Source organism: Aythya ferina, assembly GCF_964211825.1.
Source record: "Aythya ferina genome assembly, chromosome: 10".
In the NCBI taxonomy this organism is placed as follows: domain Eukaryota; kingdom Metazoa; phylum Chordata; class Aves; order Anseriformes; family Anatidae; genus Aythya; species Aythya ferina.
The window spans coordinates 21451053-21464890 of record NC_140306.1 but is presented as its reverse complement, the minus strand read 5'-3'; the positions used below and the strand labels follow the sequence as shown (position 1 = coordinate 21464890).

At 34.2% G+C, this 13838-nt stretch overlaps 1 protein-coding gene across 18 annotated transcripts in view; it reads left to right on the top strand.

Moving 5' to 3' along the window:
* The window catches only part of ERC2 (ELKS/RAB6-interacting/CAST family member 2), a 547528-nt gene that overhangs the window by 192778 nt on the left and 340912 nt on the right, over positions 1–13838 (top strand). The gene's annotated exons all lie outside the window — the stretch shown is intronic.

Sequence of the window (13838 nt, the reverse complement as noted above, 5' to 3'; positions counted from 1 at the left end):
GAATCTCCTTCTGAATATTTGCATTTTTAGCAATGCTGATGATATGAAAAATAGCAAATATTAAGCCTTTTTTTTGTTGTGCTGAATGCTGTTTAATTTTGGACATCACTTCAGAATTTTGCAGAAAATAATGCATCTTTTCTAATGGTTTGTGTTTTTTAATCAAACCAAGAATTTACAATTGGTCTTGTATTTAGATCAGGAGGAGGGATTTGGATTCAGTGATAAAAATTGTGTGATGAATAATAATCTATCACAGAGCTGTAGTCATTGTCTGCCATGGCTAGTAATATGCAACACGGTGCTTTTTTCTGTTTTTAACACATCATGGCTATTTTATTATGGCTTGCAAATGGTCTTGTTGCTTTTGCATCTGACTTCGTAATGAAAATAATCACTCTCAAATTATGCTATCTCTGCTCACTAAACGCTGGATTAAACACATTATGACCTAGTGAGCTCTGGTCTACCACGTGATAAATCCTGCTAATAACTAAGTGCAAAATGACAGCAGTAAATTATTCTTTAAGATTGGGATTGGCATCTGAATATTTCAGAGGTTTTTATCCTGGTAAATATGCTTCATCAGGGAGCTGTGGAAGTTCAATTTTATTTTATTTGCTATTGGCTAAATAGTGCATATGCTTGTAGAAGAATGAATCATTGATTACAAAAAAAAAGTTAATTTGCATACTTTGACATTATTTATCATGTTGTACTTACATGTAAATTTGTTTCTCTGCAATACTTTGAATAACATTATCACAATATATAGGTGTTAGCATACCCCAAAATAATATTATCAGGTCATTATTACACCATTTAATTTCAATATGAAAATAATACCGTATTGGAAAAAATATTTTTAGGTCACATTTTCAGCTTTGGGCCATTATTTTGCTTGTGCGTTATTTCCAATATGTTAGGGGATAAATTCACTTGCAAGTGATTTAAGTAGAGAAAAAATTGATATAAACATTGCCCTGCTCTAGTCACTCTTGTTTACAGTTCCATACTCTATATTTTTTTTAATTTAAAGCATGTTTTCATTGTTTATTTTTCATGTGTCTAGTGTACAAACACAAAATAGTAAATTCTGTATGTCACCAGTGCAAATCAGGCTTTGAAATAAAGCTGAAAAAAAGTAAAAATCTATTTGCTTAGCTATTCAATCCCATTTTGGCAATGCTTAACAAGAGCACGATTTCTCGTGGTTATCCTTCTTGAGCATTCCACCATTCTTGGCAGTAGGTACAACTTCATCCCAGCACTATAATGCTTGCATATAGAAGGGAAATATTCTGTAGTTTCTCTCTCTCTAGTGTTTTCAAGTGTTCTAGTTTCTAGTGTTCTCTCTAGTGTGTCAAGGCATTAGTGCCTTGATATTAAAGAATGCTAGATGTGTTCACGCTCACTATGTGAACTAATGCAACGCAGGGCATTCATATTTCATAGTCTTTATGTTCTATCAAAGGCTAAAGGAGCACAGCTCCTTTTTGGCCATAGATTGTTCATTTAGTTGTGTTATTTCAAAAATATGTTGGAGTGTGTACAGTAGTAAGTCCTGGTGCTATAGTATTCTTTTGTAATATTTTTGAGCGGTCATTTTGCACAGATACTCAAGTAGTCTAGTAGTGGATGCTGCGTTTTAAGAATAAGGTTCTCTGATGTCCTCTGAGGTCCTCTTCTCTTCCCAGTCTTGACAGCTTACCTTTCTAATGACAACCATATATGAGTATATTTTGTTGGAAAAATATATACTATCTATGGATTGCAGTCACTTTATCTTTTACATGAATCTCAATAAGAATCCTTTGTGTCTTGCTGGATTGCTTGTGTCTCTTCCATTTCTCCAATTTTTGCTCATCTTCTGACCTTTTGGCCACGTCTTCCATTACTGTTTTCACATGAAATGATGGCAGCCAGACATTTGTGTGTGGAACATTTAGTAATTAATCTGTCCTCATATGCAAATTGCAGTTGGTGGAAAGCGATGTGGACCGTCCTATACTAGGAGCTGAAACAGTTGGGCCCTCTAGTGGATTGTAATTTCTTTATATACCTTCCAATAGGTCATTGCACCAGTCGATACATTAGTCTTACGAAAGCCCTTTTGAAAGTGAAAAGAATTGCTTCTAGTTTTTAGGTTCCTCCTGGGCATTAGATTCTTCATTCTTTAATATTATAATATGTCTCCATTTGTTTTTTTCTATGCAGGGCCAAATTTTATCTGTGTATTTTTACTTTTGTTTTAAGAACATGTGAATAACCAGTTATTTTGCTGCCTTCATTTGTTGATGCAGGATAGATGGCTACATCTCTCTTCACTCAGCCTGAAGTGTTTCACTCAGCCTAAAATAATATTTATTTTAATGGTTGTATTGAAGTAATTGAGGAAGGAAGAATTTGTATATATATATTTGTGTATATATATATATATTTGTATATAAATTATTTATGTCAGTAATAACCTGAAACTGAGTAGAAAGAAATATGTAACTTAAAAAGATGCATTGTTTCATTCTATATTTTTTCTCTTGTATACATTACTGTTATCTGACATGGTGAAAAATACAAAAGAGACCAAATCAAAACTAGGAAAGCTTACCTGAAAGATGGTATTGTTTCTTCTTCTTTTTGGATAGCTGTTTTACTTACAGGATAGGATACCTTCTGAGGAAGGCTCCCTAAGATGTGAAGGAAACAAAAGCATTGGCAAGAAACCAGCCCTTATGAGTCCTATAGGATAGCATGGGAGCATACATAAGGCAACTTGTTGCAGGAAAGAGTAATGGGCGAGCTAATTATGCATTGTCCTTCCATGCAGTGATTTTGGTGTATTTTTTAACCAAATTAAAAAAAAAAAAAAAACAAACACCACTGTGTTTAGTATAATTTGTAGGCTTAAAGGAGGCCCAACCCTGGAACAGCAAGCATTTAGAGGATTTGGATCAAGGTAGATTGGCATAGAGTAATAATAAACTTATGTCAATGTCAGAGGTGCAATATTACTTAATATTTCTTTCTTTTAGAATCTTTGGCACCACTGTTTCATTTTAGTGCCAGTAAAGTTGGGTATGCTGTTTTAATAGCCTTGTTTAACCTGGCAAAGCTAGTCTTACACCTCATATCTGTCAGTTTAGCATGCAGAGGGGCAGACCTCAGAATTCTTTATGTATTTCTTACCAGAACGTACAAGTTCTATGAATACGGCTGAGGTGTAGATTGAGGGGCAAAAGTGCTGAACTGGATGCCAATTCTTTCATACCCATTTTTGCTCCCAAATTTTCTCTTTCATACAGTGACTATAACTGGTGTGTTTTGTCCTCTAGGAATTTGGAGATATTTAAATACGTGTGTGCACACAGACGTTTATTTGTGTTGAAAACAGTAGCTGTTGAGACAAGAACAGAATGGAGGATGTAGAGCTGGATCACATTAGGACAACACCTTGTGGAAATTCTTTTGTGGGGGTTATTACAAAAGCGCACCATGTAAAGGGGTCCAATATAATATTCTAATTTGAATTGCAACACAACTTTTTGTGTAAAATGTTACAGTTTCCATCTTAATAGTTTAAGCTTTGTGATTGATGAAGTGCTACATGACTGAGGGCCCTAATCTACCAACTAATTAGCATTTGTAGGAAATGTCATGAAGTCTTAGCTCTAATGTAATAATTGGAATTTGTACTTGGAATGGCTGGACTGCGCACACTGTGATATTGTCCAGTTTGTGATACAATAAATTGTACAACACATTTTAATTTATGTCTTACTGTTAACTGTCTTCCAAAAATAGTAAATTTACATATTGTCAGCTTGGGAGTGTACTAATAGAAACAAATTATTTTTAATCTTGTATTTAGAAATTTGCATCAGTATTATCACTTGACACAGGAATTCTGGCTGAGAACACCACTTACATTGAAACTTTTAAAACCAGAATGGTCCAGGAGAGAGAGCAATTTCCTTCATTTGCTCTTAGCATGTAGAAAGTACCTTGCTGACAGAAACAACATTTGACTTTTTCGTAGTTTAATCAGTTAATGTTCATCCAGGGTGTTGTTATTGATCCCAATGCATTCTCATAAAAATGGATATGCAGTGATTCTGTAACAGAATGTTACAGAATCACTGTACAGAGTGCAGCTTTGATCCCCTTAAACTTTGGAGGTGGTACACACTGAAGCTGGGTGAATAAATAATATTAAAAAAAAAACTCGAATCAAACCAGTGCATCTCTTTGGATGCTCGTCACCTGTATACTGAGTAACTGAGAACATCATTAAGATCAGAGACGGAGATCATTTTCATTTTCTTTAAACTGTCATTTCTTTTTAACACATTACACTTTTAAGGTCACTGCAAAAATGTGACCTAATAAAAGTTTGCTTAGTGAAGCTGAACCTGAATATTCATCTGGCCTAAAATGAGGACTATAATGAGTTTAGATAAGTTAGTGGACCTTGAAATCCATGATCATTATAAGGTTTTCCAGTCTGTGGTTGAATCTTTTGAAATTAATTTACTATTCACTAGTAAAGCTAGAAGCCTGGCATTTTTAGTTTTCCCCCGATGACTTGCTTTTTAAAATCTTCTCTTCGAAAGGAGAATAACTGGATTGTACCCTTCTGAATACTGAGCTCTTTGAAAGTAATCACCTTTGTAGGGAAAATCATTGATTTTCTCAAATGAAGTTCCATGAGATTATGAAATCTACAAGCTGTTTTATCTAATGCCAGTTCTGTAAATGGATTTTGAATATCAGAATCATTGTGTATATTGTAAATCATGGACCCTGAAGGAAGTGAAGAAATACTGACTGTATCTCCTCATAGAGATCTGCTCATACTAACCATGTCTAAGCATGTCTCCTCTTTATTAATGACAGCTGTAAAATTCATGAAATGGCTGAAAATATTTGGTACCAGATGTCTGGAAGAATTCAGAAGAGTCGCTAGATTTCAATAGCAGTAGCAGAAACTACAAAAACGTTTTACAGTTTACAGAAATTATTCCCAAAACAAAGGGGAAGCATCTATTCTTCAGGACGGCCTTCATTTACTTGTCAGAAAATATTAGAAGAAGCAAGGTGTATGCAGTTTTCCAATAAACAGAGCCAAACTGCAGTTGGTCAAGCTAATACAGCTCATGTAACAATAATACACATTTCTGAAGAGGTAACAAAGGAGCTGGTTTGTTTGCATGTTTGAAAATCCTAACTGTATTTTAAAATCCCCAAAGTTAAATGTAACTGTTTGGCTACCTTTGTATGCCATCTGTGGAAAACTGAACTTTTTTTTCTGTTTTGTTACACTTCCACTAAAAAAGTACTAATTATTAATTGAAAAAAAAAATAGGCCACAAAGAGAGAAAATCCTTTTCTCTACAAAAGCAAAACTGCAAGAATTTTCCTGGATGAGCAAAACTCATGCTGTTTCTGAATTTACCACTGACAAAGTGACCTTTCTTAAAACAATTTTAACATGAGTTCTCGAGTTGAAGGATTGGGTTTGAGTGTTAAGATATTTATGTTTGCCAGAATCTGGCTTGTGGGATTCACAGAAATAATGTTAGAAGTGATATTAAGTTTAATGTTCTACTCCTTCATCCAATAGGATCCAGTATACAAATTTAATTCCTGCTAGATGCATATTATCTATTTTACAGTGTTTCTTAGCTTTCTAATCTGCATATTTAATAAACACTGTTTCATCATCCACCCTTCTAATGAAATGAATACTAAATCAGTAATGGATATACTAAAATAAAATACTAAATCAATAACTGGACTCAATGCACTTTTCATTTACCCAAGGCAGACAGGGTCTCACTGAAAGCTTATCTCTGACAATAGTTTTCATTAGGTTTTCCACTTGTTAATTAGTTTTATTTTACCATTGTTTCATCTTGACTACATTTTCTCAGTTGATTTGCGAGAATATCTTATGCAAGCCTATCAAAGGTCCCATAAAAGCCAGGCATCACATACACATCATCTTGTATGTCTGCAAGGTCTGATACTATGTTAGTGATAGAAATTTGAGTAATTTGATAATTAATCGAATATATTACATCTTGATAAATGTGTGCATAGCAATGTTCATCCTTCTAGTGTTTATTTGTTTTCTTCTGTGGTGCTGTATCTTTTCCTTCATAAAAGTAATTTTACGTTATTTCTAGTATTTTTCTAAAAAGTGAAATTAAGCTAGCTAGTCTGTATTTCTCAGAAGGCTCCTGAGAAATTTTGAATGAACTCTTAGTTAAATGTATCACTTCTTAAAATGTTAATAAAAATAAAATAAATTCCTCCTCCTTTTCTTAACAATCTTTAAATCATAGAATGTTCTTACACATCCTTGATTTCCATCTTCAAATTTTAACCATCTTTTTCAATGAATGAACATTAAAACTCCCTTTCATTTTTTTTTTTCTGTTCTGTATTCAACAAAATGTCACCAACAGATTACAGAACACTTGCTGCAGCATTTATATCCTGCCACATTCCTTTCAATGATAGATGTCTGATTGGATCAAATTTTCTTATACTTGTCTGGTTATTATCAAGCAGGGAGAAGGAATCTTATTCAAGTCCAGTATGTAAAACAATGGTAATCTCAGCTCTAAATTAATGTAGAACCATTCTTGTTATGAAAACAACATAGCCATCTCACAGGAGTTCAGCAGCATCCCAGCTCACTCGAACGATTTCATTTCTACCAAGGTAAATGATTCCTTTAGGCAAATCAAGAATACATAAAAGTCTTAAGCGCTTTGAAGTGATGCTTTTTTGTATACTTACATTTGTGCAATTTTTAGCACAGTGCTATAACACCATAGCTACATATATTGCTAATTAGTGCATTGGATTTCTAAGTGTAGTTATATAAACAAAAAGGCATCTTGTGTAAGAGATCTAAAATATGATGAAATACAGTATGTAAATGAAAGATCAAGAAGTCACATTTTGGCAAGAAGTAAATGTTCATGTGAAGATCACATGCATTTAGAATTTTGAAGATGAACCCTTAAGAATAAATAACAGAAGGTATTCCTTCTGTTCTGATCAAGCTATGCTGTGTGACTTTGAGAGCGTTCTTCACATGTTCGTATGAATGGCATTGAATGGTTCAAGACTCGGATTATATGTAACATATGGAAATGCTCTCAAAAGCAGTATGGCATTTGCAAAGTAGAGCTGAGATTAATGAGATACTTACATAAGGGTTTCATACAGCTAGTGTGACACCAGTGCTATTGGTGAGGAAGGAAGCTGCCATTGGGCTCTGAAATGTCAATACTAATTAACAAAGTTATCTTTAAATAAGATTGTAAGTTTGTTCATGCTGAGAAAGCCAGTAGCTTGCATGCTGGGAATTTTAAACTGACTGAAGAGTAATATTTGCTTTTCAGTTGAGTTGTAGGAAATTTCTTTTGAAGTGTGAAAGAGCTAATTTCCATCTAGTGTGACTGGACATGAAGAAAGCAGAAGTTGTCATATTTGGAAGTTGCAGAAGAACTCAAAGGAATTATTTAGGAAAAGGTTGCCAATTTATATATGTTAAAATGAATAAGAAAGAATCAGACTTCATTAAGAGAAGAAATATTTTTGTCTGTGAAATAGCTTGCCAAGAAATATAATAGAAGTCTACTGATTGGAATTAAAAAAGAAAAAAAAAAAAACTGAGAAAAATTTACATTAGACAGAGATCCCACTGTTTTCTAACATGTTTGGGTGCCATGCTGTCTGCTGAGGGTGAATCCTACTTTCAGTGAAGTCAGGGTTTTGTTGTTGGCCTCAGATTTTTAATCTATGCCTCTCCAAAAGGCCACCAGTTCCCAGCTTCCCCTTCAAATCATGAAATAACCAGTTTTCACAACTGTTTGTTAGATTAAATTTACAACAGAAAAGACAAAGATCCTAAAAGCTAATAAGGTCACTATTAAGACTGAGATGAATTATATAATTTCTTAAATTATACAATTTCTAATAATTTCTTAAAAAGAGCTTTTTTTTTTTGTTGTTTGTTTGTTTGTTTCCTGGAGAAACTTTATCTTGCAATTTTCACCTGAAGTATCTAAGTATCTTTAGGCATTTATTGGATGACAGTTTTAACAAAATAGAAATTGAAAAATCAGTGGTAAATATTACATCTTTAAGAAAAAATTAAATGAGGTGTTTTAAATGCTGGTTTATTTTTATTTTATTTTATTTTATTTTTATTTTTTTTTGGGGGGTGCAAATTGGTATGGGGCAAATCCTGTGGTGAATTTAATATGGTAAGGACCTGTGTCTAATTAATAAGAAAATATTTAAGGCTCCACCTGATTGTCCTGATCCTTAGCAGTTATTGATTCTAATACTATATGGTGATTTAAAATGAATGTTATACAAAACACTAAAAATAAATTCAGTTCCTGAACAAGGTGAAGTCTTTTGAGACTGTTTAATTTATTTATTATTTAAATTCCCTTAGCAAAGCAATTGACACTTGCTCCTAATGGATGATGTCTTCATTGTTTTTACTGTATTCTGTATCTCTGTGTGAGTTTTTTAAAAAAAAAAAAAAAAAAGAAAAAAAAAAGGTGCTGAGATTCTAGGGATATACACTGTCTCATGAATTGCTGTAGGAGCTAAATGGAAATACTTGTTTCTTAAAATGCAGGAAGTAAAATAAGCGTTATGTGTAAGACTTAACCATTGATTAGTTTTATATCTTCCTTTGGTCTTGAGTGTGTCTCGATTTTTAAAAGTAGTTATGTTCTGTAGGGGCCTGGAAGAAAACAAAACAAAAAACAAACAAAAAAAAACCCTTCTTAAGTACATTCTCCTCTTCCTTTTTAAAAACCCTTGTTTTTTTGAACATGCAAAGATAGACGTACCAACAACCAGTGTCTTTTCTGTTGTGAGGTGTATTCCCAGTGCAGTCAGGACTTTTTCTAGATTCTTATCAGCTGACTGAGGAGTGTTAACTCCATGGTTAGGAAGCATGCTCCTCTCTGGGCCTCCTGGTCTGCAGCACTCTATTCAGTTCTTCAGAAAGAAAACAGAGTAGTTTTAGTGCGTAGAAAATTTGGGTCAGTTCCTTCCTTTCCTTGTAACCTGGTTCCCTTGCTATTTTGTTGTGGTAAGAGAGTGAACTGTGCAATAAGCCAGCAAACACCCTTGGGATAATGTAGACCAGTTGTCTTTCCACCCTGAGTGTGTATTCACACGATTCATGGCTTCTGGAGCTGCGTCGTTGCATGGCAGCCTGTTTCCTAGCTATCTCGATGTGATAGATTCAGCTGGGTTTTATACCTGCAAGCTGTTTACCTTGAGAATCTTTGACAATTTTCATAGAATCACAGAATGGCCTGGGTTGGAAGGGACCTTAAAGATCATCTAGTTCCACCCCCCCTGCCATAGGCAGGGACATCACCCACTAGATCAGGTTGCCCAGGGCCTCATACAACCTGGCCTTGAACACCTCCAGGGATGGGGCATTCACAACCTCTCTGGGCAACCCGTTCCAGTGCCTCACCCCCCTGAGTGAAGAATTTCCTCCTAAGCTCTAATCTAAATCTATCCTCTTTTAGTTTAAGACCATTCCCCCTTGTTCTGTCATTATCTGGTTGAGCAAAGAGTCGCTCTCCATCTTTTGTATAAGTCCCCTTTAAGTGACATAAAATGAGATGTTCCATAGGGCTACTTTTTGAAGCAAAGTTTTGCACAAACCCCAAAGGCTTGGATGCCATATCTGTATGCTCTTTCAAACTCCAAGCTGCAGGTGAGTGATTTGTAGTAGGGAGGAAGGAGACTGGATGGCTTCTCACCTTCTCTGACACAGAAGACGCTGTAGGAACAGGCTGCAGCTGCCATTTCTCTGTGCGTGTTGTAACTGGATATAGGAAGTACTACCACAGTCCAAATTTTAGACCTGCTGGATTAGATTACCATTTTAGACCTATTCTGTGGTAGAATAAATACATGCATGTTAAATCCATAGCTCTAGCTTCAGAATATATAAAGTGACAAGCTGGGAATATGTTGCCAAGTAATACTTGAAAGCAACTGTTTTTTTACTCCATACATCACAGTTTGTTACACAGCATAACTGTGATTATACCAATGTTGGTAGGGATGTTTCACTCATATCATTTTCTTTTGGGATGCGTAAATTTTTACCTTCAACATAATCATTTGTGCAGCTGGGAACTGCATCCTATCAGGATGTTATATTTGGAAATGTACATAACTTCTTGCTGCTACATCCATAGAGGGAGCAACTGGTGAAACTACTAGTTTGTTATTGTTAGAATTATTTCAAAGCTGTGATTTCTTCCTTCTCAGGTAAAAAGGGGATGATGTTTACAAAACCGAGAAAAAAAATTACATTAGTATTTACATTAGTACTAATATGCCATTGATACTGGGATTTGTCATATAAAAACTAAATACTGGACAGTTCAACTTTTACTAGCATTGCCTATGTGCAACATACAAGTTTTGAATCTAAATAAATGGTCAGTACAACCCTGTATCATGGTTATAGTACACTATTGCAAGCATGTTGTGACCACATTTTTAATAATGTTACTTATTCATCTCTAGCATATTTTAAGCTAACAATTTCTAGAAAATTGCAAGTCATTTTTATGCAATACTTTGTAGGAAAATAAGTTCATCAGCTTGTTAGTTATTTACATTAAAAGCTACAAGAACACATTTTTAAATCTTGAGTGATCTGAAAGTGATGCATTTTATGTATGATTTAGAGTATGATTTATGTATGATTTATGTTTTTGTCAGTCTGATGCATGAAATAGTCTTAACAGTATCCTTGTTTAATAACTTATTAATGTGATAAACCATCCTGACCATTTGAAAAAAAGAAAGTAAATTCTGCTCCTCTTGCTCACCTCCTCGCAATTATAGTTATCTGTAGCTTAACCTTATATACATATATATATATATCTATATTTGTTATATCTGGAAATAAAAAGAGTCATTTCCTAATATAAAAAAGTGGTTGTTTTTTCCAATTTTGTAGTATATAAAATTCCTATTCTTTTGTTGGAATACAACCAAACACCTTAATTTCTGCATTGTTAGAGCTCCTTGATGTCGGCAGTCATGCTTTCCTGGTGGTATTCAATAGCTGTTCCTCTGGCTGAAAAAGCTGAGACTAGAGACTCTAATACCTTACTGAATTTGATACTTTATTACTTTTGGAAAAACATCACCCCTCACCTTTGAGTGGAGCTCTTATTGGCTTTATGAAAGCATGAAGTTCAAAGACTTAAGAGTACACATGCAGATAAGTTTAATGGTAACGATAAATGAGAATTGTTATCTTCATACTTCTGCCTTCATATTATTGTTACCAGATGTAGCCAGGGCTAGTAGTGCCAATTTGGTCAGATTGCTTTGATAATTTTTTTTTGTTGCCAAGTAGTATGTATTTCTTGGTGGTAGAATCAGCAATGGTATGTTTGAATATGAGTAGAATAAATTCAACTTCAGAATGGAATCCGAATCTAACTTACTTCCTTCTAGGACACCTGACTTTAATTTTTAATGCTCAACCAGGCACAGTGCTAAGATCAAAGTGAAATAAAGAGAATGGAGTAAAGCAGTTCTTGGAAAGTAAAAAGAAAAATGGCATAAAATTGTTTAGTCTTTTATATGTGGAAGAAATATTGTTCTATTTGCCATTTACTTAGATATAAATCTGCAATAAATCTACTAAAGGTAATTATGCCAGTGTAAACTTTATGTATCTGGGGGAAAAAAAAATATCAGACCCCATTATATTTACTGCACAAGAGATGCCTTGATTTGACAGCAGAAATCTTCCTTCATGATCCCAGACAGGCTGAGAGTCCCTATTGCTCTGTTTAATCCCATGCTAAAGTGATTGTATACCAAAGGAACTTCTACGTGGTGTTCTGTAGTGCTTGTTGCTGAACTTGAGTGAGGGTGAGAAGCTGTTGAAGGACCATACAATTTTTTAAACTATTTGTCTTAAAGCAGCTGTTTGCTGATAGATGGGACTGAGAGTATGCAAAAGTTGATTTCAAATTCAAGTGAAATACCTGCTGTGACCGATCCCAAAATATTAATCTATGGTTAAGTCTGGATTTTTGTTATGGCTGTCAAGGGAGCTATAAATAGCTTGATTCAAATGTTTATTAAAAAAAAATAAAATCCATGACTTTTGAGAGCTTGGAACTTTTTGCATGTCATGAGGTGGACGTGACAGTGAACAGTCATACAAATGTGAAGAACTTCAAAGTATAAAAATCTAGGCTACATAGGAAGGTAATACAAAACAGGAGTTTGCTAATTTAGTTGCAAGAGAGATCATCCAAGTGAATAAGCCCTGGGAGCTACTCTGGTAAATAGTGTTAAATTTACAAAACGTGATTTCTTTCATGATATTTCATGTGTGCAGCGAATTTCACTGTTAGCACTTTTTGATAGTAATTTTGTAAATGGTTGTTTTAGGTAAAATACAATTCAGCCTATGTCTTGAAACATGGATTGCAGTACTGTCCATGGACTACGTGATTAACTTTTTGTATTAATGTTAACATTAAAATTATCTGAATAGAGAAGTAGAAAATAAACTTCCTATATGCTTAGTTCTGGAATACACTCTTCCTTGTGTCAGAGTTTTTTGACATTAAGCTGGCCATCATTCAGCCGTTCATAAAGTCTGGACCATTACTAGTATGTGTCATTTTCTGAATGGTAGACACTGAAAATTGAAGTGTTGTCAGACTGGTAGTGAGCAATATGGATTGCTCAAGTGTTCTGAAAGATTTTTATAGTGAAAGTTAAATGCATGTTCTTGAGGAGAAAGCCTGGCAAAAATGAACTCCTGTGATAACTCTAGTGCTTGCAAAACTACAAAGATAGTCAATGTAATACATTTTGATATAACCGTAATCTACAGTACTTCAAACTGTTCTTAAGTGAAAAATCCTAACACACCATTTTTCTGAAGGTTTTATTTAGTGTCTTGCAAACCCGCACACTGAGGAGAGTGCATGCTTCAAGTAGTAACAGTAGTAAACATGGAACTACAAGGGCTTAGCGCTGTGGGAGAGGCAACCGCATCTGGCAGTTGCTGAAACTTCCCACCTTCCTATGTAATTCTTTAAGATAAAGTTTTAAACTTATGGCATATTAAATGAAGAAATATCCTACAGAACTAAAATATTACAAAATACTCTATCAGTTTTAGTGTAGTATGAGGTCAATGTCACAGACCTTGCAATAGCAGATGACCTACAAATTAAGGATATTAAAATTAATTCTCCTATAATTGCCAAAGGGGCAATGAGAGTCCTCCATGGATCTTTTCATCAAGAGTTTTACAATAAAATAATTAAAAAAAAGAAAAAAGAAGAAGGAAGTTGAATAAATAATGAGGGGTACAGAAATTAATAAATCCCAAGCATTCACACAGAATCACAGAATCACAGAATTTCCTAATGAAAAACTGAGTTGGGAAAAATCATTTTTGTGACATAGGTTTATTATATAATCATTTCACTGCTTACAAAGAAAAAAAAACACAACAAACTGTTGATAATATCTGAATCAGGCTGTGTTAAACATACAAACCAACCTTATTATTATTATTTTTATTATTATTATTATTATTATTAGATATATGGAAAAGGAAATTCAATGAAAGATGTTTAAAAAGGGTGGGGGGAGGGGGTAATGGTAACTTTCATACCAAAAGAAGCCATCTTAAACACAGAACTACTTCAGATTATTTCTACTTCCTATTCAGATATTTAATTATATTAAAGCATAGCTGTGTTACCATTGCTGCTATA